The sequence below is a fragment of the Sus scrofa genome, chromosome 6 (assembly GCF_000003025.6).
Source record: "Sus scrofa isolate TJ Tabasco breed Duroc chromosome 6, Sscrofa11.1, whole genome shotgun sequence".
NCBI classification, from domain to species: Eukaryota; Metazoa; Chordata; class Mammalia; order Artiodactyla; family Suidae; genus Sus; species Sus scrofa.
The window spans coordinates 103,621,863-103,648,706 of record NC_010448.4 but is presented as its reverse complement, the minus strand read 5'-3'; the positions used below and the strand labels follow the sequence as shown (position 1 = coordinate 103,648,706).

The 26,844-nt window shown below is 45.4% G+C and overlaps 1 protein-coding gene across 4 annotated transcripts in view; it reads right to left on the bottom strand.

Annotated features, from left to right (window-relative positions):
• LPIN2 (lipin 2) overlaps positions 1-22,982 on the bottom strand; it is a 102,427-nt gene extending 79,445 nt beyond the window's left edge. The window contains exon 1 of one of the 4 annotated variants that reach the window (XR_002344390.1): positions 8,674-8,938. The gene's annotated coding sequence lies outside the window, so the exon portion shown is untranslated. Of the gene's footprint in view, positions 1-8,190; positions 8,233-8,673; positions 9,003-22,845 lie in introns of those variants that run through there. The other 3 variants (XR_002344392.1, XM_021093241.1, XM_021093239.1) reach the window with 3 other exon arrangements.

Genomic DNA, 26,844 nt, shown 5'->3' with positions numbered 1-26,844 from the left:
GATACACGGATAAAGCTCTACCCACAGGCGGGGACGGTAAAATTCATATAGCCAGAGATAAAATAATGGCAAAAGTCACAAGACTTAAATCTGTAAACACATGTTGTGCATAAGACATACAAAATCGCTGATTTACAAAAGTCCATTTCCTATTTTGACATGATAAAGACAAAAGTTCTGGGTCAAGGAAGAAATTCTAAGCACAGGAAGCAGTCCTATTTTTGGGCAGAAACATCTTTCAACTAAACATCATACTTTCATGCTAAAGACGAGTGAGCAGAGAGGCTCTCTCCAAGATACTTCCTCTGACCCCCTTTCAATCCCTGCCTACTCCAGCTTTCTACACAAGCAGACTTACTTAACTCCCCTAAAAGCCTGTCAGATACACCTCAGGGCAAGGGGGATGTTCCACTCACCTTTTTTGCCCTTTGCCCTGTGCTTATAGACATTGACATCACTGGTTAGGTCTCCCGCCTGCCACCTGCCTCTGGTTCTCCGGGTGGCTTGTGGCTCTGGCTTAATACACAGAATTAGCCCATCAGAAGTACTGTTATCTCCATATTACAGTAAGCTAAATACCAGAAGCGTATTCAAGAACTTGAAAAATTCCTGAAGGTCTATGCGTCTATTTCTGTTTAATGAGATGTTCCCCTGTATTGAAGAGCTGATAAATGCCAAATCATTAATTTATTCACAGTAAGTAAAACTCCTTTAGAGAGAATCCTTCCACAGACATTGCTGGCAGGTGAGTCAAATGCTCTACTGAAGAAAGCACAAGTTCGCACCCATACTCAGACACCGGGCAGCGCCAACACTTTCAGTGGCATGTGGGTCAAGCTTCCTGTACGGAGTTCGATGGACCTCAGGCCAGTGCCAGGTGACCTGGGGGCCGGGTGCTCAAGTCTGGAAGAGGCTAAGGGCCAGGGAAGGCCCTGAAGATGGGATCATGCTGGATACTGACCCCGAGTCTCAAGAAGCCCAGCTGAGCTGGGTTCTCCCTCCAACCCTCAGCAGTAGCACCTTCCTCTCCGGCTCAGTTGAGAGCAGTATTCAGCCAGACCTGAGGGGCCACAGGTGAGACGCCCCGTCCCGACTCAGTCCAGCAATGCGCTCATAGCATGGAGAGCCAGGCAGGGGACATGGGCTTCACATCGTCCACCTTGTGCCATCGTGGCACCCAGCAGGGTAGCCAAGGCACTGCAATCTTCTCCCAGCGGATTGTGCACATATAAATGATTCAGAGAACCAAGGCTCCAACACGGCAAGTGCTGTCCTTCTATTAGCAGTTTATAGCTGCTGACAGTAAGTCCTCCAGTCCTACCTAATAAGGTTAAAACAAAACCCTAAAATGGATTCAGGCATGTCAAGCAGATGCAGGAGACCCTCACAGCCCTTGGGCAGCAACATGGCTACCACACAGCTGCGTGCCTTTGGCAAACCTCTTTCAGCCTCACCGCCTTCACCCAGAAAAAGGGATTATCTCCACCTTGCAGGGCAGTTGTGACTAGAGATAATTTATGTAAAGCACAACGGCTTGCCCCAAGAAGGTGTTCAATCATGTAACGGCAATAATAATGACAACCTTTACCAACTCTAAACACCTCCTAGGAACAGTTTGTTTCTAAAAAGTAGACATCAACACCATTTGGCAAAGAGTCTCAGTAGACAGATATTAAAGCCCAGCAAATTCCAAATTTTAAAATAATGTTACTTAGTCAACTGTTTTGAACTGGTTAAGCCAATTAGAAAACCCTACAACAAAAGATGAGTTATTTCTCAAAAAGCATTTAATACACATTTTAAATTATAAGAGCTTACTCTTAAGTGATGCTTCCCTGAGTAAGTCCCATTTGAACTGTGTAGTTCATATGTAAAGAGATGCTATGGTTACTAAGGTATGTGAAATTCACCCCAAATATGTTAAGGGATGTTAAAGAAATATGTGGGCAGATGCTTTGGAATGTTTCACAAAGAAAAAAAAAATCACTAGTAGAATCCTAAAGAAGTAAAAAGTATATTCACATAGAATCCTAAAACAAACAAAAGTATACTCCCTAGGGGTCTTCGGTAAGCCCAAACATCCCCTGACTTATATTGGTTCAGAAGACAGACATCACTTTATTACAAGGACCACAGGTTGACGACTCAGCTGTGGGAAGCACCATACCCTACCAGGAAGCACCGATTCAGAGCTCTTCATTCACAGGAACTGTCTGATGGTTTTGCTGTCTCATAGGTAGTAATGATACAAAATACAATAAAATTAAAAGTGACTTCATATTAAAGAGTTTATATCTTTCAAAAGCTAGTCACAGTCCAGACCCCTCTTTCAGAATGAATAAGAAGACACCACGACCAGCATCTTGCCAGGAGCAAAAATACATCACATCATAATGAACTGAAAAGAGTTTACTCAGAGGTAGAAAAAAGTCTTTTTTTGGGGGGGAGGGGTCTTTTCTAGGGCCACTCCCATGGCATGTGGAGGTTCCCAGGCTAGGGGTCTAATCACAGCTGTAGCCACTGGTCTACACCAGAGCCACAGCAATGTGGGATCCCAACCACGTCTGCGACCTACACCACAGCTCATGGCAACACCAGATCCTTAACCCACTGAACAAGGCCAGGGATCGAACCTGCAACCTCATGGTTTCTAGTCAGATTTGTTAACCACTGTGCCACACGGGAACTCTGAAAAAAGTCCTTTAGATAGATTTCAATTTCAGATTAACCAATTAATTTTTTTGTTTATAATTATGATACTTCTATAAAAAAAGGAAACATCTTACTACAGAATTAAAAATACATGGGACAGGAGTTCCCTTGTGCACAGGTTAAGGATCCAGTGTTGTCACTGGACTAGCTTGGTTCACTGTCATAGCGAGGGTTCAATCCCTGGCCTGGGAACTTCCACATGCTGCAGATGCTGCCCCACCCCAAAAAACCCCACCATGTTATCCCTTCCATTATAGCCCAGAAATAAGTAAATGCAGAAATTCAACCAGTCACCAAAGAGATTACTTAGTACCATATGCCTATCTTTAGCTTTACCTGTTCTCAGCTTCTGTTCAATGTTTATAATTAAATATAACCATCAAAGCTAGTTTAAACCTAGATACTGGTAGCTCTTCTCTTTGAGATATTAACATGTCTTTAATAATGTTTCTTAAACTTTTCAAATCCATGTTCCTTTATACTCCCCACCACATTGCTTAAAATATCTAAAAAGTAAATTAACAAGTAACCAAAAAGTTAAAATCAAAACAATGAGAGAGTGCAACAGACCTTCAAAGGTGCCAGTGCCCTGCAGCGAACAGGTCTCCAGCCACTCCAGCTCACCGATTGCTTCTGCACACCAACCTATGGAGGTCTGTCCCTTCTCCTTTCCCCTTCACACTACTTTTAAACCTCCCCAGCCCATCCCCACGACCATAACCCAATGGTGCCCATGTTTAAACGGTCTTTCCTCTCCTCTTCATACTGTCCTTTCTCTGCTGCAACCTGACAAGCCTTTGAGGCTGGTTGCTTATTCCACCCAACTCTCCATTTCTCCCCTACGCCTCCCCTCAGTTCAACCTTTACAGACAGGGAAGGAGGCAAAGTGGCCACAGGGAGTGTCTGAAAACTAAGCAGACAATCATTTCCTACAGTTAACAGCTAGAAGAAGGCCAGAGATGACCTGAGAGCAACCAAAAATTAGCACAGAATAAGCAAAATGGTAACAATACCAAAACCTGTAAGAGGCATGCCTCCTGCAACTGACTTTAATCAAGGGAAGTGAGTCTTGATGATTAAAGGTTTGGAGCAGATGAAGATGGTTGGGAGAAAACTGAACTGAAAGAGCTGAGATGAGAAATTCAGATCTGCCAAAAAAAGGCAAGAACAGATCACTGTAGATTCTTAAATGGGAAAAGATAAAAAAGATGCTAGAAATTGAAAACAACTCAGAATTTATAAACCACTTTGAACTTCATGTATACTCTGCTTGGTTGAAAAAAATAAGCTGAAGTAGTTCAGACAAACTCACATATTACTAAACAACGAAATGAAGACAACTGGCACAAAAAGTAAGTGAGGATATGAAATTAAATAAAGGAAACAGACTAAGTTACTGTTCATAAATCTATAGAAGTAAAGAGTTTCTAAACTGTTCAAATATGCCAAAATGTCAGATAAAGGCTATCCTCCAGCTACCTAGACATTACACAGAGTGCTTTTCTGTGAGACAATGTCTTTCTTCCAAAGTAGAAAAGCCTAATTTGGATGCTTCATGTTGAAAATACGACACTGCTGAAACACATACACACTGCATAATAAAAAATTAATTAAAAATTTAAAAAAGAAAAATTAAAAAATACCACATAGGAGTTCCTGCTGTGGTACAATGGAATTAGCAGCATCTCTGCAGCCCTGGGACACAGGCTCCATCCCTGGCCTAGCATAGTGGGTTAAGGGCATTGTCACAGCTTCGGCGTAGGTCACAACTGTGGCTCGGATACAATCCCTGACCCAGGAACTCCATATGCCACAGGGCAGCCAAAAAATTAGAAAGCAGAACAAACAAACAAAAAAAGTACATAACAAAGTTCTAGATTCAAAGATAACAAAAATAGGCAGCACGTGGAGTTTCTGTCATGGCGCAGCAGAAATGAATCTGACTAGGAACCATGGGTTCTCGAGGTTCGGTCCCTGGCCTCACTCAGTGGGTTAATGATCCAGCATTGCCGTGAGCCATAGCGTAGGTTGCAGACATGGCTCAGATCTACCATTGCTGTGACTGTGGCGTACCTCTGAAGCTACAACTCCAAATAGACCCTTAGCCTGGGAACCTCCATATGCCGTGGGTGCAGCCCTAAAAAGGAAAAGGAAAAAAAAAAAAAAAAAAAGGCAGCACATTCCCAGTGGATTTTTAAAAGATCACCTTCCAGCCCCCACCTATATACATGTAAGTAGTTTATCAAATTATTTATTTGACCTAAATAATTAAAAAAAAAAAAAAAAAGCAACAGTTTTAAAAGGTCCCACTCCTAGAGTTCCCGTTGTGGTGCAGTGGTTAACGAATCCAACTAGGAACCATGAGGTTTCGGGTTCGATCCCTGGCCTTGCTCAGTGGATTAAGGATCTGGCGTTGCCGTGAGCTGTGGTGTAGGTTGCAGACGTGGCTCGGATCCAGCGTTACTGTGGCTCTGGTGTAGGCTGGCGGCTACGGCTCCGATTAGACCCCTAGTCTGGGAACCTCCATATGCCTCGGAAGCAGCCCTAGAAAAGGCAAGGAAAAAAAAAAGACAAAAGAAAAAAGTCCCACTCCTAACAATCACATAAACTCCTTGCCTCTAGGCCACACCCTCCATGTACAGATGAGCTATGAAGGCAGGAAAAGGCCCTCATGCTGGAGCCAGGGTGTCAGGCTTTACAAGTGAATTCTGGCTCCTTCCTCATTTCTTTATAACAATTTTAACACCAGTCTAATCAACAAACAAGACCACTGAAACTTAGCATTCAAAGACTTTAGAGGAAAAAGATTCTATAGTCAGAGAAATAAGAAAAAAATTTATAACTTATCATCACTCCAATCCCAAAGCCACACTAAGGGACTTGATGTCTTGCAGTGTAGCACTGTATCTCCTAATAGTTTCTTTTCCTTCTCTTCCCTCTTAATAGAACGGAAATTTAGAGCAGAATCCTCAGTCCCAGAGTTCCAGAGCAAGGAGAGAGCACCTGGGCCAAGCTTCCTGTTGTCAGCGGGGATGGCTGAGGGGAGCAGAGCAGCAGCCCCACCACACTAGCTGCCACTTACCGCTAAGACATCTACGGCTTCATCTGGACCTCAGGAGTGAGCGACTGTCTCTCCTCTTTTATCCTCAAGACTACAGGACCCTATATACCTAAAGTGTTGAGTGATAATAGTGTGTTCCTAAAGAATGAACAAGGAAGGTGGAGCACTTAATAGCCAACAAAGCCACCCAGACAGCTTCTTATTCAAATGCCTTATTACCAAGACAGAGGCATAAAGCTTGCTGCTCCAGCATGCAATAACTATCCTCAAAGGCTTAATGAGACATAATTTAACTGTTTTATTTTATTTTATTTTTTTTTGGTTTATTTTTCCTTTTTACAGCCGCACCTGCAGCATATGGAAGTTCTCAGGCTAGGGGTTGAAGACGAGCTGCAGCCACTGGCCTACACCATGGCCAGGGCAACACAGGATCCAAGCTGGTTCTTGGGACAGCAACACTGGATCCTTAACCCACTGAGCGAGACCAGAGACTGAACCTGCATCATCATGGATACCAGTCAGACTCTTAACCCGCAGAGCCACAAAGGGAACTCCCAATGAGACATAATTTATACAGGATTCTGCCAACTGATGGTTCTGCACACCAACCTGTGAGGTGTTTCATCATAAAGATGGCCAATGATAGGTCCAGAGGACTCTGGGGCTTAGCCAGAAGTAAAACAACTTACTATAAATGAAGGGAATAAAAAAAAAAACCCCTAACAGGCTTTCAAAAGAAAGGTCCCGAACTCCTGCCTAGCAATGGATGGGCAGCTCAATGTGCACACACATACCCACCCAGCCATAGGGGCCCGATCAAAAAGGAAAGGCTTTAAATCAAAGCCGGGCAGACTTAAGTCAGACTTAAAAACTTGCTGACAGGTTGCTAAGCACCCATGGGAGGCAGAGGAATCTACCTCCTAACAAGACAGAGTCCAGCTTGTCATTGCGCTGTTACATACAAGGAAACACGTCCACAAAGAAGCACTCCCAGAGGAAATGGCTGTTGACACAGAGAACCAAGCTATATTTAAACTAAGTTATTAATATTTAAACTAAACAGTGCAAAATGTTCACTGTAATGCTCGTCAGCTTAGCTGAACCTTCTTAACCACGTCCAGCGAGTGGCACTGGCAGGATTAGCCTTCGGAAGCTCACAATCCCTGGGAATCGAGTGAACTCATTCAGGAAGTACCACTGGCTCGCAGGTCACTCTGAGGGACACCATGCCTGCTGCTTCCTACTTTCCTTCTACAGACCTCTGTGGAGGATCTTCTCAAAGCTGGCTCTGTGTTGGGTACTGGCAGCTGCCAGGCTGGCCTTCAAGGACTCAGCCCAGAGCAGGACACAGTGCAGTCGTCTGCAACTGCAACTACACTACAACACAGGGTGATGAGTACCTTTACCGCTACAAGAATGCAGCAATAAAGGACACAGAGCCCCAGCTGACCCTATTATTTGCTCCTTAACAGTGGCTTTCAAATGCCCCCATTTCCAGTTCCTCTAAAACATAAAAGCTTTGCTGTTGCAACTACGCCCTCAAACATTAAAACAGAAGCCACCTTCTCACTTCCAGGATTCTAATGCCATCACCAACACTGGGGCCTGGAGATACTTCAGCCTGAAACATTGCAACCAACTGCACCTTTCACTGGAGGAAAGTGGCCATGCACTCTTGTCAGATATTCTTCCACACATGGCCTTGGGCCTGCTTTTTATACTCTGGCCCAGTATGGCCTGAGGTTGACTGCCCTTCATTCAGAGAGGATGCTGGCTGCACTAAGGGAGGGCCCCATCACAGGAATCCATCCCCTGCGGCTCCCATCTCAGCTTCATCTGCTGCACTTAATACAGCTGAGAACAATCAGTATCAGACTATCAACATATAAGCCATTATGGGCCACTAAATAACTTGCAAATACTTCAAAATACATTTCAAAACGTGACTTTCTAAGGTCAAAGCATTATGAACTAGCCTGGCCAAGTAACTAACACTAAGCCTCTCTACCGGACAAAGAGCTCCAACAGGGCCTGGCTGGACACCAATTCAGGAGACACTTGTTCACTGGTGGGGGGCGGGGGTGGGCAGGGAAGGTTTGAAAAAAATAATCCCCCAAATGTGCATTTTAAAATAGCGTGGAGCTTTAAGTAATTCTTAACATTTACAAATACTCGGAGTTCTAGCACTTTCTGAAAGGGTGATCTTTCTGGTCCTGTTTTTCATTAATTATGCCATCAAAACGACACCCCCAGTTTCCAATGAGAACAGTCTCAATCTGTGCGGGCGAGGGGGAAAAATACCACGACCAGCGGGTCAGAAGTTGAGAAAGAAGCCCTCACAGCAAATGGACCTTAACACGTTCGCTACAAACTAAGACGTGCGGAGGGGAGGGGGTTTGAGAGGAGAAACAACTCACACTCAGGATCCGGTCTACAGCCCGCAGGCGGAGACGCCGCCGAACGAACGGCCGCCGACAAATAACAGCAACTTGACGGCCCCCACCTCGGTGCGGATCACGTGCCGGACCCCCTCCCCGAGGCCCGGGGGCGGGATGGAGACGCGGCCTCCCGAGGCGCTTTCCGTGCCGGGACCCGCCAGGCCGAGCGTCTTGGGCCGCAGCGCCAACCTCCGCGCCACAGACGCCGGGTGGGGGGGGTCCGAAGTGACCCTCGGCTGGCGCGCGGCGGGGGCACCGAATTTCCCCCAGGCTCCCTGCCCGCCCCGACCCCCCCCAGCCCGCCCTGCGATCCCCTCGGTCTCCCTGACGCCGGCGGCGCGGCGCGGCACGGGCTGGGGGCTCGGCCTCCCCCGGGCGGCCCGCGCCGAGCTGGAGACCCAGCTGCTCGAGCGTGCAGACGCGGCGCCCGCCGCCGAGGACCCCGGTCCCGCGCCCGCTTACCTGCGGCGGCTCGGCTCCCGGCCCGCGCCGGCGCCCGCGGGCAACCGAGGGCAGGCGGCAGTCGGACGAAGGCAACGACGAGGACCGGCCCGGGTGGGCGAGCTCTCGAGTGGCCGAGGGGGCGGGGCCGGCCGGGGGCGCGTTGGAGGCCCAGGCACCCGCCGCCGCCGCTGCCTCGGGAGCCGCCTGGGCCGCAGCAGAGCCGGGCGGCCCTCATGAATGGGACGCGGCGGCGGCGGCGGCAGTGGCCAAGCGGCGGCGGGCGGGCAGACGGGCGGCGCGCAGGCCCCGCCCCGCCACGTGACGCCGCGCTCCGCCGCCCCCTCCCGGCCGTGCAGGAGGCGCCAGGGCTTCCTCGCTCCCGCCAGATGCAGCCCCGCGCGCCGACGCGCTGCCGGTCTCCCGCGCTGCCGCTGGGGCCTGGCCCTTCGCGTGCTAGGGGCAGCCCGAACGTTACTTTTCTAAAATAAAGTTTCTCTGGTCCCCATGGCAACCCATGGCGCGTCACGTGGAACTTAGCGCCCAACTGCTGAAAAAGAATAAATATTACAGTGCAAAATAGGTAACGGTCTTGAATGCTTTATAATCCACTTTTGATCACCAGTAACACATCTTGCTTTTTTTACTCCCCTCCTCCCCCCAATCCTATTGCACATCCCCTTTTAAAAATATACTTTTTCAAGAAATGGATTATTCATGCTGTATATTGTTGGACACCGGTTTGTATCTTTTTGCTGCCTATGCCATTATTGAAAGCTATGAATGGAAATACATGTGTTCCGTCCCAATGTCATTAATTTCTCAATAAGCGTTCTGTAAATGATAACTAATACAGCTTTGAGGATGTTGAAAAATAGGCATTGATGTAAAGCTCCTGTGTGACGAGCCCAGTCACAGCATAGTTTCTTCCCACAGACGGAGTGTGGTGTGCCGGGGCTGTGCTGGGGCCGGGGAAGCAACGCCCTGTCGCAGGGGTCCGCTGGGCTGGTTCTGCAGAAGGAACCCAGGCAACCACTTCCTCATGCCAGTTACTTCTGCCTTTCTCTAGCACTCAGCCAAGCTTTGCCTCATCCTTAACCGAGGCCCCACAGAGACATAAAAGATAATTTCATTGGCCGAAGGACACTAGGATTTTTTTCCTTGCCTGTGTTTTTCAATTGGCCTCACAAATGAAATAAAAAAATTTAAGGACTGGGAGTTCCTGCTGTGGCTCAGTGGTTTAAGAACCAAACTAGTATCCATGAAGATGGGGGTTCAATTCCTGGCCTCGCTCAGTGGGTTAAGGATCCATGAAGGTTGCAGAAATGGGTCGGAACTGGTATTGCTGTGGCTATGGTATAGGCCTGCTGCTGCAGCTTCCGATTTGCCCCCTAGCCTGGAAACTTCCATGTGACACAGGTGGGGCCCTAAAAAAAAAAAAGCTACAAAAAAAAAAAAAAATTTAGAGGACTGGATTTTCCCCTCCATAGTTCAGAGCATTTTACTCTGCTATAGAGAAGTGGAACTAAAACGAGAAAAATAGCCAGACCCTCAGTTTCTGCATCAATAGAATAGAAACAGTAATGCCTTTCTCCTGAGATTGTCCTGAAGATTGCACACGATTACCTGTCAAGTGCCTAATTTCGCTTAGTGTCTGGGACCTGGAGGTGCTGTTACTGCTTGCTTTTCTTTCTGTCCTCTCCCCATCCCTCCACCCCTTAGTTTTTTTCCTGTCTCTTTTAGGCTATTTTCACTATTTCCTGCCCCGGGGAGGGAACAGTCTACCAAGCTTCCTTCCTTCCTTTCATCATTCAGGAAGCCCTAGGCATTCCTCCCTTCCTCTGAATCACCTTAGATGTGATCTTTCATCTGAATGATTGGTTCACGTTGCCGCCATTTCCTCATTCTCTGGCGTCTACTACTTTACCCCTCATCTAAGCAAAACAGACACTCATGAAATAATTGTTGCACGATGTTGTATCCCCCCCCACCCCGCCCACCGCCACACCTAAGAAGTGCATGCGGGGGGCGGGGCGGGGGCGCGGGGTGGGGGGTGGGGTGTTCCCAGACTGCCACCTAATCACTGGAATGCGGGAGAAAGGAAGCTCTTCCCCCACCTGTCCTGGATCCACTCCTTCGGTTTCACAGGCTCAGGCTTCTGGGATTGACAGGAGGGGGCACAGGGTGAAGGGGAAGCGGAAAGAAGCAGACTTCTCCTCCCCAAGCCTTCAGTTCATCTCCCAGGTTTGCTCCACAGCCAAGCTACCTGGAAAGAAGAGTCTCTGCTTTTTCTCATTTCTTCACAGTCCTGCCCCTGCCCCTCCTCCACCCCACGGTTCTTCAGGCTTGAGTCACCAACAAACCTTTGGTGGCCAAGTTCAGTGGACCATTCTCAGGCCTTCTCATAATCTCTAGACTAAGACACTATGGACAACCACTTCCTTCTTGAAACTCCCTCCTGCTCGCATCAGCCAGAATCCTCTGAGGGACACTGCCTGTGTTCAGAGGCTTCAGACACCCCCACCAGCGGGGCCCTCAGTGACAGTGACATCAAATTCAGGTCCATCATGTTAGTTTCTTCCAACCTGCTGCTCCTGAATCTAGGCTAATTGCATCATCATTCAGGGGGTGATCTTGCCAGAAACCCAGAAGGGAATCTCCTTTCCTTCCACTTCCCTCCTGTGTCCATCAGGTCTCCTGGCTCTCTGTTCCTCCTGCCCTGACCACGGCACCAGTTACTGGCAACCCACTGTCTAGAGGAAAAAAGCCTAAGTTCCCCAGCATGGCATCCAGGGTGCTGTTTTCCTCTCCATTCTGCTCTCCAAAACATCAACTTCTAGTTTTCTCTATGCCACTCCCCCTCCCCCACCTTATAAGGATGCACCCAGGCATTCTGTTTGTCTCAAGGAACATCCAGAAAGCAGAAGTTGCCTGCAAACCCCTTGTTTTCTCTTTCATTTCCAGCACTCAACTCATTGAGGAAGCGATCTAGGTCAGCTGGGAGAGAACCAGTGAGAAGGGATCTCTTGGAATCTCAAAGAGAAGATTTCCCCTACAGTAAGAAATCAGTCTCCCCGCCTGGAGTTGGACGGGAGGTGGTCCTGTGCGCTCCCTCTGGCAGCTTCCAGGGCAGGAGATTAAGCCTTGAGAAACTACTTCTTTTGTTCCCAGTTTGAGCATCTCTCCTGTGAGAACAAAGCCTAGTTAGCATTTTCTAAGCCATCATTGCCTGCTCAGCTTTTCTTTTCTTTATTTTCTTCTTTTTTTTTTTTTTTTTTTTTTTTTTTTTGTCTTTTTGCCTTTTCTAGGGCCTCACCCAAGGCATGTGGAGGTTCCCAGGCTAGGCGTCAAATCGAAGCTATAGCCACCGGCCTACGCCACAGCCATAGCCATGCGGGATCCCAGCTGCGTCTGTGACCTACACCACAGCTCACGGCAAAGCCAGATCCTTAACCCACTGAGCAAGGCCAGGGATCTAACATGCATCCTCATGGATACTAGTCGGGTTTGTTCACTGCTGAGCCATGACGGAACTCTCTGCTCAGCTTTCTAGTAATTCTAACTACAAACCTATCAGGTGCTGCTGTTGTTAATACCAATTTATTGATGATAGAACTGTGGCACAGAGAGGTTGAATGAGTTGCCTCAGGCCTCACAGCTAGTAAACTGGGATCCTGGGCTACATCCCCAGCCTTGCTTTACTCCCCAAACTGTATTTTTAACCACCTTCCCACCACCTTCCATTAGTTGCCTCTACTGTCCTACCCCAGTCAACATCTTTTCTCCTGCTACTAGTTCACCTTGTACAGATCACAATTAACAGCACTTACTCCACACACAGTAGGTGTCCAATAAATATTTGATGAAAAAATAAAAGAAGATTTCCATTTCTAGTTATACGCTTGGCTGGGTGTCCGGACTAACTCTTCCGCCAAAAACAGCAACAAAAAATACTGGGTAAAATATTAAAAAATATGTTCAGGAAGGCATCCAAAAACTGGCAAGAAGTTAAGAAATAATCCTGGGATAGAGTAAAGGCCAGAACCTAGAGAGGTAAGAGAGCCAAAGTCAGCTTTTGCCTAAAGGTATTTACTGAAGCTGGTTAATCTGAATATTCGTTTTGGCAGCTCAGGAGTCTTGGGGGCAGAAGTAAAAATGTAGGGTCTGCTCGAAGTGGGGAGTTTAATGGGAGACCAGTAAAGGTAGGACCCTAAAGGCAAAATGATAGACTAAGAAAACACTAAAGTTGATCATAGATTGATCCATAAAGCAAGTCTCAACAAATTTTGAAAATTTTGTATCGTGTAGACTATTATTCTCTTGACCACAAAGCAGTTAAGTCAAGAATCAATTTAAAAAAAAGAAAACTAGAAAAACCCATTCATTTGAAAACTTTGGGGTCATAGAACAAATCCTTATGGAAATGTGACAATATTTAAATGCCGTGTATCAAATATTTGCTATTACACGTGGAAACTTGAGAAAGCTAAACAAGTACTTCAGGGAAATTTACAGACCTACAAGCTTATGTTAGAAAATAGTTTGAGGAGTTCCCGTCGTTTCGCAGTGGTTAACGAATCCGACTAGGAACCATGAGGTTGCGGGTTCGGTCCCTGCCCTTGCTCAGTGGGTTAACGATCTGGCGTTGCCGTGAGCTGTGGTGTAGGTTGCAGATGCGGCTCGGATCCCGAGTTGCTGTGGCTCTGGCGTAGGCCGGTGGCTACAGCTCCGATTCAACCCCTAGCCTGGGAACCTCCATATGCCGCGGGAGCGGCCCAAGAAATAGCAACAACAACAATAACAACAACAACAACAACAACAAAAAGACAAAAAAAAAAAAAAAAAAAGAAAATAGTTTGAAATATAAAGAGCAAAGAAGTTAGAAAAAGAACAACAAACTAAAGTTCAATAAAAGTGAAGAAAAAAGAAAGAGAAAGTAAGAAAAATAATAAAATTGAAAACAAACACACAGCATTAAGGACCATGTAGGCCAAACATTGGATTTGTGAAAGGTGAATACATTTTACAAACCTCTAGTGAAAAAACGGTACAAATAATGTAAGGAATAAACAAAAAGCCACAATTACACATGATGCTGAAATTACAAGGATAAGTTTGTGAACATTTTTATGACAATTAATTTGAAAACACAGATGAAGTGGGAAAATTCCAAGAAATACATTAATAAACTGAATTAGAAAACCAGAATAGACTCACAACCATTCAATAACTTGTTAAACATTTTCTACAAAGAAAAATCCAGGCTGAACCAGTGTTTCCAGTGACTTCTACATTCAAGGAATACAAACATTCAAGGAATAAATAATCCCAGCCTCCCACAAGCTATTCTAGAGTATGGAAAAAGAGGGATTATTCCTCAAAAAATGTTATGAACCTGGCATAACCACATACCAAAATCTGACAAGGAGAGTGTGGAAAAACAAAAATTTCATGTCAATGTCACACATAAATACAGACACAAAAGTCATAGGCAAAAATTTCAGCAGTTTGAATCCAGAAAGCTGATAATCATAACCACATTTACACAAGGTTAGTTTCAAATGAGAAAACCAATTAATGTAATTCACCACATTAAAAGAATAAAGGAGAAAAATATATGATGGTCTCATTAGATGCAGACAAAGCCTTTGATAAAATTCAATATCCACCCAGATGAAATTCAAAGGAAACTAGGAATATTTTCCTTGATAAAAGATATTTACAAGAGAGAACACAAATGTTATGTCCTAGATGAAGTAGACCAATTCTTGAAAGATACGATTTGGTAAAAGTCACACAAGAAAAAAACAGACTATCCAAATAGGTCTATATCTATCAAAGAAATTGAATCAATAATTATAGGAGTTCCCGTTGTGGCGCAGTGGTTAACAAATCCAACTAGGAACCATGAGGTTGCAGGTTCGATCCCTGCCCTTGCTCAGTGGGTTAACGATCCGGCGTTGCCGTGAGCTGTGGTGTAATTTGCAGACGTGGCTCGGATCCTGTGTTGCTGTGGCTCTGGCATAGGCTGGCAGCTACAGCTCCGATTCGACCCCTAGCCTGGGAACCTCCATATGCCGCGGAAGCGGCCCAAGAAATGGCAAAAAAAAAAGACAAAAAAAAAAAATTATAAACACTAATTGAAAACACAAGCATGACTAGGTTTACCAATGTGAAAAAGATATTTACAAAACCCTACAGCAAACATCACACGCAACCGTTCCCTTGAAAATGGGAAACATAGGAGTTACCCCTGTGGTCCACTGGGTTAAGAATCTGAACTACAGTGGGTTCGATGCCTGGCCCTGCACAATGGGTTATAAAGGATCTGGTGTTGCCTCAGCTGTGACCCAGATTCAATCCCTGGCCCAGGAACTTCCACATGCCATGAGTGCAGCCATTTAAAAAGAAAAAAAGATACTTAGGAATGAATCTAACAAAATATATGCAAGACTTTTACAAGGACAATTATAAAACTTCATAGAAAGGGTATGAAGATGACCTAATTAGAGAAATATATTTATGGATAAAAAAGACCCAATCTCATAGAAATATTAATTCTCCACAAATTGATCTGTAGCTTCAATGCATTTCCATGTGAAATCCCAACAGAGGTCTTTTTTTTTTTTTTTTTTGTCTTTTTGCCTCTTCTAGGGCTGCTCCCGGGGCATATGGAGGTTCCCAGGCTAGGGGTCCAATTGGAGCTGTAGCTGCCGGCCTGCGCCAGAGCCACAGCAACACGGGATCCCAGCTGCATCTGCGACCTACACCACAGCTCACGGCAATGCCAGATCCTTAACCCACTGAGCAAGTCCAGGGCTCGAACCCGAAACCTCATGGTTCCTAGTTGGATTTGTTAACCACTGAGCCACGACGGGAACTCCCAGAGGTCTATTCTTTGAGAGTCTTTATTTTGGCTGTGCCTGCAGTATAGAAGTTCCAGGCCAAGAGTTGAATTCATGCCAAAGCAGTGACCCAAGCAGCATCAGTAACAATACTGGATCCTTAACCTGCTGAGCCACTAAGAGACTCTTGAAGAAGAAGGTAGAGAGAGGAAGTACCCTCCTATGTACCAAAACTGTAATAATCAGTAAGGATGGGGTAGATATAGGGATAGAAATACAGACCGATCAAACAAAAACGAGAGTCCAGAAACACCCTTGGCATATACAGACACTCAATGTATTGTTCATATACATGGATGCTCCTCAATGTGGGGTAGGGACAGTGGTCCAGATCACAGGCTGAAGGGTGAACTTTTCAATAAATGATGAGGAGGCAGCTGATTATCCATCCAGCCAAAAGTAAATTTGGACCCCACTCTACCCATCTATCTGATTCGATACCATATCACCAAATCAGTTTTAGTTGGGTTAAAGACCTACATAAGAAAAACAAAATTGCCCTGCTGTCATCATTTCAAGCATACACTTTGATTTTCACATTTTATCATTTCTGAGATCATGATTTTTCTTCCAATCAGTGGCAACTAAGATTGGATCATATGTGATATGAAAGTTTTAGGAGACACTAAAGGAGAATATGTCAACAAATGTGGGGTAAAGAAGTGGGGTGATTTGCCATTTCCTAGCTCGGGTGATGGGTATGTAGGTGTTTGCGTGCATCTTGATTTCATAAGAAAAGTTAAGGAAGGACAAATGAAAATGCATTAATATATAAAAATGTCTCTATTTTTTTAATTCTTAAAATTAAAAAAAAATTTTTTTTGTCCACACCTGCAGCATACAGAAATTCCTCGGCCAGTGATTGAATCTGTGCCACAATAGCAATGCAAAGCCATAGCAGTGACAACACCAGGTTCTTAACCACTAGGCCATCAGGGAACTCCATCCCTACAGGCTTTGTTAACCTTACCTTCAACACTCATAAGACATACTTAATATATCTTACCACTTCCCTAACAAGCTGCAAGGAACAGCTTGTTTCCCACAGTGTGTTGTACAGCCTGTTTTGTAATAAATCTTTCTCGATGATGAGGAACAAAAATTATGTAAACAGACCCGAAGAGCAAAAGGAAGCATGAAAACTCTTCAAAGAAGTCATTCGCAATATAGCTACCTCCAAATCAGGCCATTGAGTTTGCAGTCTCTTAATCAGCAGTTATAATTCCTAGTTCTGAGAACAAAGCCATTTTAAGATAGACTTATTTTCCCTGGCTTTGTGCTGCCAGGATTGTAAAACCAGCACCCTAGGAAGCCCACGTGTCCCAGCTGCTTCTAGGGCAGAAAGTCCCCTGGGGCAAGATGTCCTGTTTCTGCTCGAGTCCTTCCAGTGGGCAGAGCTCATCATGCTGGGGACACTCATTCCAGGATCATATAGTTGGGACTGCTGCCTTAGTGGGTAGACAGAGCTTTCTATCATTGGGGTCACTCAATGTCACCTCGGAGATGGAATCTTTTCAAAAATTATTACCTTGTTGGAATACCCATCACCTTCCATAACTGGGCAGCTTAGAGAAAATGTGTTCTGTGAATTCTCCATGAAAGGGACTTATTAGCGTCTTGAGATGTTCCAGCTCCCTTGCAAAGCTTAGATTTCATCAGCATGTACTTTACATTATAAACAAACAGAAAAGGTCAACAATAGCACCAATTTTAGAAGCTACGAGGTGGGAGAGGTGAAGATTTTAACTCTTCTCAGAAGGGTGGTGCCCCAAGCCTGTTGAAAGGCCACGGCAATGCACTGAGATGCTGGACAAATGTGACATGGAGACCAGCCTGGAGAACTTTCTATGTGTGAAACTTAACTTTCTTGGGCTTCCCGTTTACTTGTTCCAGCAGCTACTGTCTTCCCCCCCCACCCCCAGAATAACCACTGATTTGAATGGAATGTCTGCACTACCCCAGACTGTTCTTAGAAACTGCGTTAGCAGAGGAGGCCAGCTCCCTTGTAACACTTCTCCTAAAGGCTCTGCCATCTATCCTCTTCCTCCTGGGTCTGGGGTGTTGGCTCCACCTGAGGATCCCCCAAGCTGCATCCAGCTTTACCTTCTCTCGCTGTCCCCATCTTCCTTCTCACTGCAAGCCCTTCTAAATAAATTCATTTTCTTAGCGACACAAAGATATTTTTCTTCTTCTCTGTCCTTCATATTTCTCTAACCAGCTTGCTGACATCAGACAAATTTCTTCCATGCCAGCTCTTCTAAACAAATTCAATTTCTTGATGACAGGAAATATGTCTTTTTCTTTTTTTTTTGCCTCTTTCCTTCGTATTCTCTAACTGGCTTACTGATATTAGATGAATTTCTTCCAATGTTAGAAAAATCAGGGGAACGTGTAAGGCTTTGTAGATTGTTTTCTTGTTAGAATGTTGTTTTTAGTGCTTTTCACTAGCTGTCTTTTATGATTAAATAATAATTCCCAGAACTTAGGAAATAAATGCTGTGCAGGTTTAGAGAACTGTGTTGCTATTAATTAATTAGCTCCTCTGTGCAGCCCCACTGGAGCTGGTTAGTTGCTCTGTACCCTTCACAGACTTGGACAAGGAAAGAGCCTACGTTTGAACTCAGGGAGTGCCTGGTTTGTGAGCCTTAACCTCTGGGTAGAGAAGAGAGCAGTGCTCGTCCCAAGGACGATGGAAAGAAAGACAAAATGCAGCTGGCATGGACGAGGCCTCGGGAACGTTTCATTGTTGGCATGCCTGCTGTCCCCAACCAGCCCTGGACCTTGTCCGCACAGCTGGCCCACGCTCCCACTCTGTCCTCCGCTCCAAGACAGACACACAATGCTAAGACTTTGTTTCAGCAGGAAGGAATGAGATAAAGGAAAGGTATAATAAACAGGAGTGGCAAGGAGGAAGATGATAAGAAAGAAGCCCAGGGTCCCCCCGCCCACAATCAGAAATCTAGCTTTAACAGCTGCCCCAGGGGTGGGGGAGGGGGGAAGAAAACCCTCCTCTGATCTGACGTTATCATCGTCAACTAACCCCCTACCTTTCCAGATTTCACATCTGCTTAAAATTTCTAGAATTTTCTTATGATCCTGTGCCAGGAACCACAGCTCTGTGCATCTAAAGTCTGGATGCCAGTGCAGCTGGGGATGAGGGTGGGGGGCTTTGAAAGGATCCTATAAGATACTAAAGGAAATTCAAACTGGGCATGTGGAACTTAGGCCGGAAACAGACACTTCATCTGTCGGCCTGTTCTCAGCATGGAGAATCTAGAATCTAAATTTAGATCCTGGTGTGGAAGGAAGAGCTCCGACTGGCCTGAAAAGCTTTTCCTGCCAGGCTGACAGCCCCTTACCTCTTCTAGCTTGGCCTCAGAGAGGCAGTTTTACATTGTTTTTGTTTTGGAGAGAGAAGGTCTGGAAAGCCAGACCCTTTGAAGCTTCCAGAGTCTTATCAACTCACCTCTGAGCTGTGCTCAGGGAAACCTCTTCATGTTTGCTGAAATGTTTTCCCTCTCGCTGTTAGATATGGGGCCTGACGGATGTTGGTTTGGGTGTAACCGATTTGGCTGTTGGGAGGCAACTGTTCCCCAATTTAAAGCCTCGGTAGATATCAGTGCTCTGGGAGAATGGGACAAGACGGCAGAGAGAAGGGGGTTTGGGACTGGCAGGTGCACGGTGAGGTATGTGGGAGGATTGGCCAGCAGGCACCTGCTGTATTACAGACAGCTCTACCCAGTCTTCAGTGATTATGTGTGTGTGGAAAAGAATCTGAAAGAGAACGGATGTGGGTACATGTTTCACTTTGTTGTGCAGAAGAAATGATCACAATCTTGTAAACTCTACGTCCATCTTCCATAAAACTTTTAAAAAATGAAAAAGAAAAAAGATATCTATGCTCTGGGCCTTGAATGTCTGGACTAGTTTTAAGAGAGAACCCAGCAACCTGGAGATGTTCACGGCAGCAACCTCACCCCGGTGGTCCCTCCTGCGCTGGACCCATGAAGCCCTCAAGGGATGGTTTGGTGACAAACACCACTCCCTCTCATCCCCCCACTTCTTTCATCCATCCTCGGCTTCGTCTGCTAACTAGACGCCCCCTCCTTCCGCTTACGTCCTCCCCATTTAGCGTGGGTTGCTCCCTCTTTCTGGAATGTTCTCCTCCCACATGTCTACTTATTCTTCCAGGTTCTGTGCTACGTAAGAGTCCTCTCTGATCACATCGACTGAATGTATTTTTTCCTTTTATTTTATTGAATGACAAAGCAGTTTATTGGTATTTCACATAAGGCCCTGCATTGTGATTATTTGTAAGAAAATCCAAACTCTCTTTCTGGATCATTTGCACTGATGGCCTGATCCATGGTTAGTTTGTTTTTGTTGCTTCAGTAACACCTAACACTTTGTCTGACCTGTTGTAGAAAGATGCTTAATAAATAGTTGATGCGCAAATGATGAATGCAGCCTGGAGGAAGAGCAAAGTTGGCCCTCCTGCATGGGTGGACTCTGCCCTACAGCTGACGTTTCACGGAAGACAGCAAGTGGTTCCCCAGCTGGAACACGGCCCCTCTCATTTGCCCCCACTGTGGAAAGTAACATAATGTCTTTTCTTTCAAAGGAATCTTGGTTACCCCATTTTGCTCTGGTTTTGCCTTCCTGCCACCCCCACCCCTCCCCTTTCCCTCTTCTCCCAGTAACAATTTGTTTCAAATTAGCCAATCGGGAAGAATGTGCGCCCTGACCTGACCCATGGGAAGGGGACAGGAACATCACCTGCGTTAGGGATAAATAGGCGAGGGTCCTTTGTTCGGTGTGCACAATTTTTGGAGTACCTGCACCATTCTGTAGAAGTAAAGAGCCTTGTTGAGATCTCCCTGTGTTCATGTGTCTCATTTTCCAACGCTGACGATCCAAGCCATGTCCCCAACACCACCAATCTCAATCTCCCACTTTGCTCCCCTTCCCTGCCCTCTCCCTACCAGCCAAACTCACCTCCTCATCACTGCTAGCTCATCCCCAGGTCTGAAGCTTTTATGATGAAGTTGTTGCTACCTGAAATCCCCAACCTCACTGCTTCGCATTGTCTACGTCTTACCCTCCCTTCCAGGAAGTTTTCCTTTACCAGGTGAGCCCTCGGTAGTGTAAGCCGATAGGATGGGAGCCCCAAAGGTAAAAGAACCAGATGATGTAGCTTTTGACATAAGAGGAGCCATTTTAGGTCAAAGCCACTTGTGACCTAAGCCTCACCACCATGCTTGCCCTTAAGCAGGTCTCTGTACTAATGATCTTAAGGGAAGGAAAGAATGAAGACTGTTAGAAGGCCAGAGAAATAACAATTGCAAAGATAATACATGTTCCCATGGTGAAGATTAACCTGAAGCACTTTCTGAGCTGTTTTTCAGAATTTAAATCCCCTGGAGCCTCACACCACCAGATCACCTGGAACTCAAGGGATGAAGATGTTGGCTTTTTCTGAGCCTCATGACTTCAATCAACTAAAGCTTGAACTCTCTTGACCTTTGCCTGACTTCTATGCTGAATTCTCCTAGGCTCCCTTCCCTTCATGAATATGCATGCACACTTAGCTTAAAACTTTAGGAATGAGCCCTGGTGTCCTCCTTCCTTGCTGCAAGTAATCCTTCCTTCTCCCACTCTTTGACTTGGTTGTGTATTTTGGCTCAATACCAACTAAGAAGTGAACCCAGTTTTCCAAAAACGACAGCAGTGTGCTATGAGGAAAGAGCAATAGACGAAGATGGACCACCCCTGGATTCTAGTTTCAGCTCAATCACCAGGCTGGGCAATTGGCTCATCCCTCTCGACCTCTGACTCACCGTCTCCAATAAGACACAGCCTCTAAAGCCCCTTCTGGTTAATATGTCTTATAATACCAATCTCTTCACTCTTGGAATTTCTAGCACAGCTATTGTTGCAACCATTCATCTGGTACCAGACCTATGGTAAACTGCATTGTTCTTTATCTTTTTTTTTTTTTTTTTTTTGACCACATCTACAGTATGTCGAAGTTCCTGAGCCAGGGATTGAACCCATACCACTGTGGCAATCCAAGCCACAGCAGTGACAATGCCAGATCCTTAACTGGCTGACCCATCAGAGAACTCCAAAATATACTTTTTTTTTTTTTTCTGTCTTTTTAGGGCCGCACCCGCAGCATATGGAGGTTCCCAGGCTAGGGGGTCTAATGGGAGCTGTAGCCGCTGGCCTATACCACAGCCACAGCCACGCTGGATCCTTGACCTGCTGAGCTGAGCGAGGCCAGGGATTGAACTTGCAACCTCACGGTTCCTAGTCAGATTCATTTCCACTGAGCCATGAGGGAATTCCATTGTTCTTTATCTTTTTATACTGAAGTCTTGTTCAACTCCTTTGTGACTCCTTCAAGAAGCAAAAATGTATCCTAAAGGGTAATTATTTGTAGCCCTGTCATTTAGAAGTTTTGGTAATAAGTATTTTTGGAAATAGCAACAGTAATGGATAGTTACTAATGTCCACATGTGTTTCTTGCTGCTGCTGCTCTTACAGCTGAACTCAGCAGGTGGTCACAGTTATCCCCAGAAAGCGGATCCTGGGTCTTTGACAGCATCATTAAGCAGCAATCCTAGCCCTGGACTGTATACCTTAAAACTTTTTTTTTTTTTTTTTGTCTTTTCAGGGTCGCCCATGGCATGTGGAAGTTCCCAGGCTAGAGGTTGAATTGGAGTTGCAGCTGCCTGCCTACACCACAGCCATAGCAATGCCAGATTCAAATTGCATCTGCGACCTACACCACAGCGCATGGCAACACCGGGTCCTTGACTCACTGAGTGAGGCCAGGGATCGAACCGAATCCTCAAGGATACTAACCTCAAGTTAATTACCCCTGGGCCATGACGGGAATTTCATAAAACTTCTCCTTCTGTGAGGAAAAAGTCTCCACTTGTCTTTGAGGTAATCTATCACTGGCAGCTGAGGACATTCCTAACGCATATAACATCTCACTGGTGTGTTATAACGGCAATTGAGACAATGTAAATCTTTTAGCACCTCCCATAGGAAGCCCCCAACAGGTTGTTATTTTAAAGGATGCCTCTCTTAGCTCCTCATTTCCCCCAGCACCCTCACCGCAGCTAACCTTCATGAAAGAAGAAACACAGGTGTTAATTACTTTTTACCCCTGTTAATCCGTGAATTTCTGAAGACATGCTATAGCCTTAATCTGTTCAGGCTGCTGTAACAAACTACCATCAACTGGGTGGCTTGTAAACAACAGAAATATATTTCTCACTGTTCTGAAGGCTGGAAGTTGGAGATCAGAAGGCTGGCATGTCCAGGTTCTGGTGAGGACCCTCCTCCGGGGTGCAGATCTCCAGTATCCTCAGCTGGTGGAAAGAGCCCTGAGGTCTCTTTTATAAGGGCACATCCTATTCTTGAGGGCTCCACCCTCATGACCTCATCACCTCCCGAGGGTCCCACCTCCAATATGCTCACAGGGAGGCGGGGCTTGTACATATGAATTAGGGAGGACACAAATAGTCTATGCGACTTTGCTATTTCAAAGATGCCATCATAAGCTGCTTTTTTTTTTTTTTTTTTTTTTTTTTTTTGTATTTTTAGGGCTGCACCTGTGTCTTCGACCTACACCACAGCTCACGGCAATGCCAGCTCCTTAACCCACTGAGGAAGGCCAGGGATTAAACCTACGTCCTCATGGGTGCTCGTCAGATTCGCTTCTGCTGAGCCACAACAGGAACTCCAATAAGCAGCATCTTTTTAGAAAGCATGAGAACCGGGACATTGAGTTGAGATGCTGGCCTCCACCTTCTCCCCTGGGGCTCCCAGACAAACCCAGTCCCCCAGAAAGTCTCTCCTGGGGCCCTTACTTCATTCCTGCACATCACCCTGAATGCCCTTCCCTGCCCCTCACACTGATCCCTTCTCAGCCTGCCTTCCTCACAGCAGTGCTCCCTGACAACACTCTCTGACCTGCCCCCCCCGCCCCGCCCCCTGCTCTTCTCCTCCCACCATCCTGCGTGTCTCCCTCTGTAATTGTCTGTGGGTTTGCTTGTCGTTTCTCTCCCCTGCTGGGCAGTACACTTCATTTGAGCAGGACCTTGTCTGTGCCCCTAGCAGACGGCACCGTGCCTGGTTCTTAGTAGGCGCTTATAATGGACAGAATGGAGGATTTTTCTCGCCACCATGTAAGGACACGTCAAAGAGATGGCTGTCTGGAGCCAGGAAGGGAGTTCTCACTGGAACCCAACCACGCTGGCACCCTGATCATGGACTCCCTGCCTCCAGAACTATAAGAAATAAATTACCACCCCTTCTGCGGTATTCTGTTAGAGCAGCCTGAACCAAGACAGTGCTTAATCTTTGTTACCTCAATAAACAAACTTCTAAAAATTTAATGTGTTTTTAGTTCTAGGCTAAATTCTATGCTAGTAAAATAGGATAGAATTGATAAAATAGGATAGACTAGAGCCTGGCTTAATACTCATATGTCAGAAGGACGCTTTGTTTTATAAAAAGATTCAAGACATTTTAAAATGAATTATTCCTCAGAGTTCCAATTCTGGCACATCAGATTAAGGATCTGGTATTGCTGCAGATACAGCGTAGGTCACAGGTGCAGCTCTGACTCGATCCCCGGCTGGGGAACCTCCATATGCCAGGGGTGTGGCCAAAAAAAAGAAAGAAAAAGAATTAAGTTTCACTTTGAAAACAAATTCCTTTCATGTTCAAATTCTCAGAGGCCGGAGTTCCGGTCGGTCGTAGTGCGGTGGTTAACGAATCCGACTAGGAACAATGAGGTTCCGGGTTCAACCCCTGGCTCACTCAATGCATTAAGGATCTGGCATAGCCGTGAATTGTGGTGTAGGTGGCAGACGTGGTTTGGATCCTGGGTTGCTGTGGCTGTGGTGTAGGCAAGCAGCTGCAACTCCAATTCAACCCCTAGCCTGGAACCTTCATAGGCCACAGGTGTGGCCCTAAAGGCAAAAAACAAAAAACAAAAAACCCCCAGATTTTCCGGAGCATGGCAGTAACATTACATGAAATGAAGTACATCTGTGTCTCTCCCACACAGGCAGTATTTGCAAAGATTGCTAAAGACGCTTATGTCTTCCATATTTAGTCCACTTCTAATTGAATGTTTTCCTGACTCATTTCATTGGGAAAAGCTATTCAGTGGCTGGGCAGATTAATGAACAGCATTGATATTTCTTTGAAACTTAGCATCATAAATCACCTTGGCTTTAGAGAGCCAATGTGTGAAGGGCATTTGGTCTGTTTGTATTGAGTGGCTATGATTTACTCTTTGCACACATCTCTGAGGTTGATGAAAATTGGGAGGAAAAGCATAAAGTAGAGAAATGTCTGTGTATGGATGTGTATGCTATGAGGGTGGTGTTTGTGTGCAAATGTAAAAGATAAAGTTGCCTATTAAACCTTAGATCACATATTTTAGGAGAGCTGGGTTGAAATATTTGGAGGGAACTGAAATAGCAATCATAGGCGTCATGGGAAAATTTTGATTAATTAATTAATTGTCTTTTTAGGGCCAGATTGTGGAATATGGAAGTTCCCAGGTTTGGGACTGAATCAAAGGTATAGCTGCTGGCGTACACCACGGCTACAACAATGCCAGATCCGAGCCACATCTACGACCTACACCATAGCTCATGGCAATGCTGGCTCATTAACCCACTGTGTTGAGGTCAGGGATGAACATGCATCCTCATGGACACAACTCAGATTCATTTCTGATGAGCTACGATGAGAACTCCATGGGAAAATTTTAGTCCACCTTTCTCAAGGGGGTAAGCAATGCATCTATTTAAGAAAGAAAATGGGGGCTGAATTTATAGAAGCCCCTTGAAGGAAAGCAAAGAATATGGCATAGAGTTGGAAATACACAATTTAATTAAAGATGTAAAAGGTGGTAACTACTGGGAGTTCCTTTATAGCACAGCAGGTAAAGTACCTGGCATTGTCACTGCAGTGGCTGGGGTTATTGCTATAGCGTGGGTTCGATCCCTGGCCTGGGAATATCCACATGCCCCAGGTGTGGTCCCCCCCAAAAAACTCTATTGATATATAGTTTTATCAATAGCTAGCACTGATAACTATTAGCTCAATTTCAAATTAAATAAAAGGGAAGATTGAGAAAGAAAGATTTCCTAAATGCCCAGAAACTGGAATTTGGACACATGGCAGAAAATTTACTTTTTGGAGTTCCTTTGTAGCACAGTGGGTTAAGGATCTGGGGTTGTTGCTGCAGCAGCTCAGGTCACTGCTGTGGCTTGGGGTTGATGCCATGCAGCCAAAAAAGAAAAAAAAGAAAAAAAATAGAGATCGAGAGAGAGAAAATTTATTTTACTTTCACAATTATATGAAGAATAAAGTTTATAATAATATATAATATAGAAATTTCTAGGAGTTCAACTAAACCATTCTAAAAACATATACAATGGAATAAGTATTTGTTTTTTTTTGGTTTGTTTTTTATTTTTAGGGCCACACCCAAGGCATATGGAGGTTCCCAGGCTAGGGGTCTCATTGGAGCTACAGCTGCCCCCCTACACCACAGCCACAGCAATGTCAGATCCGAGCCATGTCTGCGACCTACACCACAGCTCACAGCAACACCGGATCCTTAACCCACTGAGCAAGGCCAGGGATCGTATTCGAAACCTCATGGTTCCTAGTCGGATTCGTTTTCACTATGCCCAGATGGGAACTCCGGGATAAGCATTTGTGAGTTAAAGATACTTTATCATTTAGTATATAATGGAAATACAATTTCACATGACAATCTCCAGTCAATTTTCATGCATTGGTTAATTCTATCACTCTGGTTAGGTCAGTGGGTTCATTTGCATTCCATATGTACTGATGCAAAACTAGAAACTAACTGAGCAAGTTGCCTGATTTGACCAAAGCCAAGTAATCTTGCTGGACCTAGTCAGAAACAAGGTATAAGCCCCTGAATCACCGTTTAAGGTTGCGAAACTGTCCTTCCTGTTTACATTTTCAGTTTAACCAACATACATTGTGCACCTGCAAAGGTTCTGAATGTGGTCCAAGGCAGAGAGAACTAGGCATGGTCTCTCTTTGGCTTTCCTCACCAAGACTCAGATGTGGGGTTGTTGCTGAATGTAGGAAAGGATTTTGACATTGGGCAGCCACAGGATGACAAATGCTACTTCAGCGCCAAACCTTTTAAGCCGAACTTACAAAGTGAAGCCAAACATGGTGCTTCTTAAAAATGGTTCTTTATTAGAAG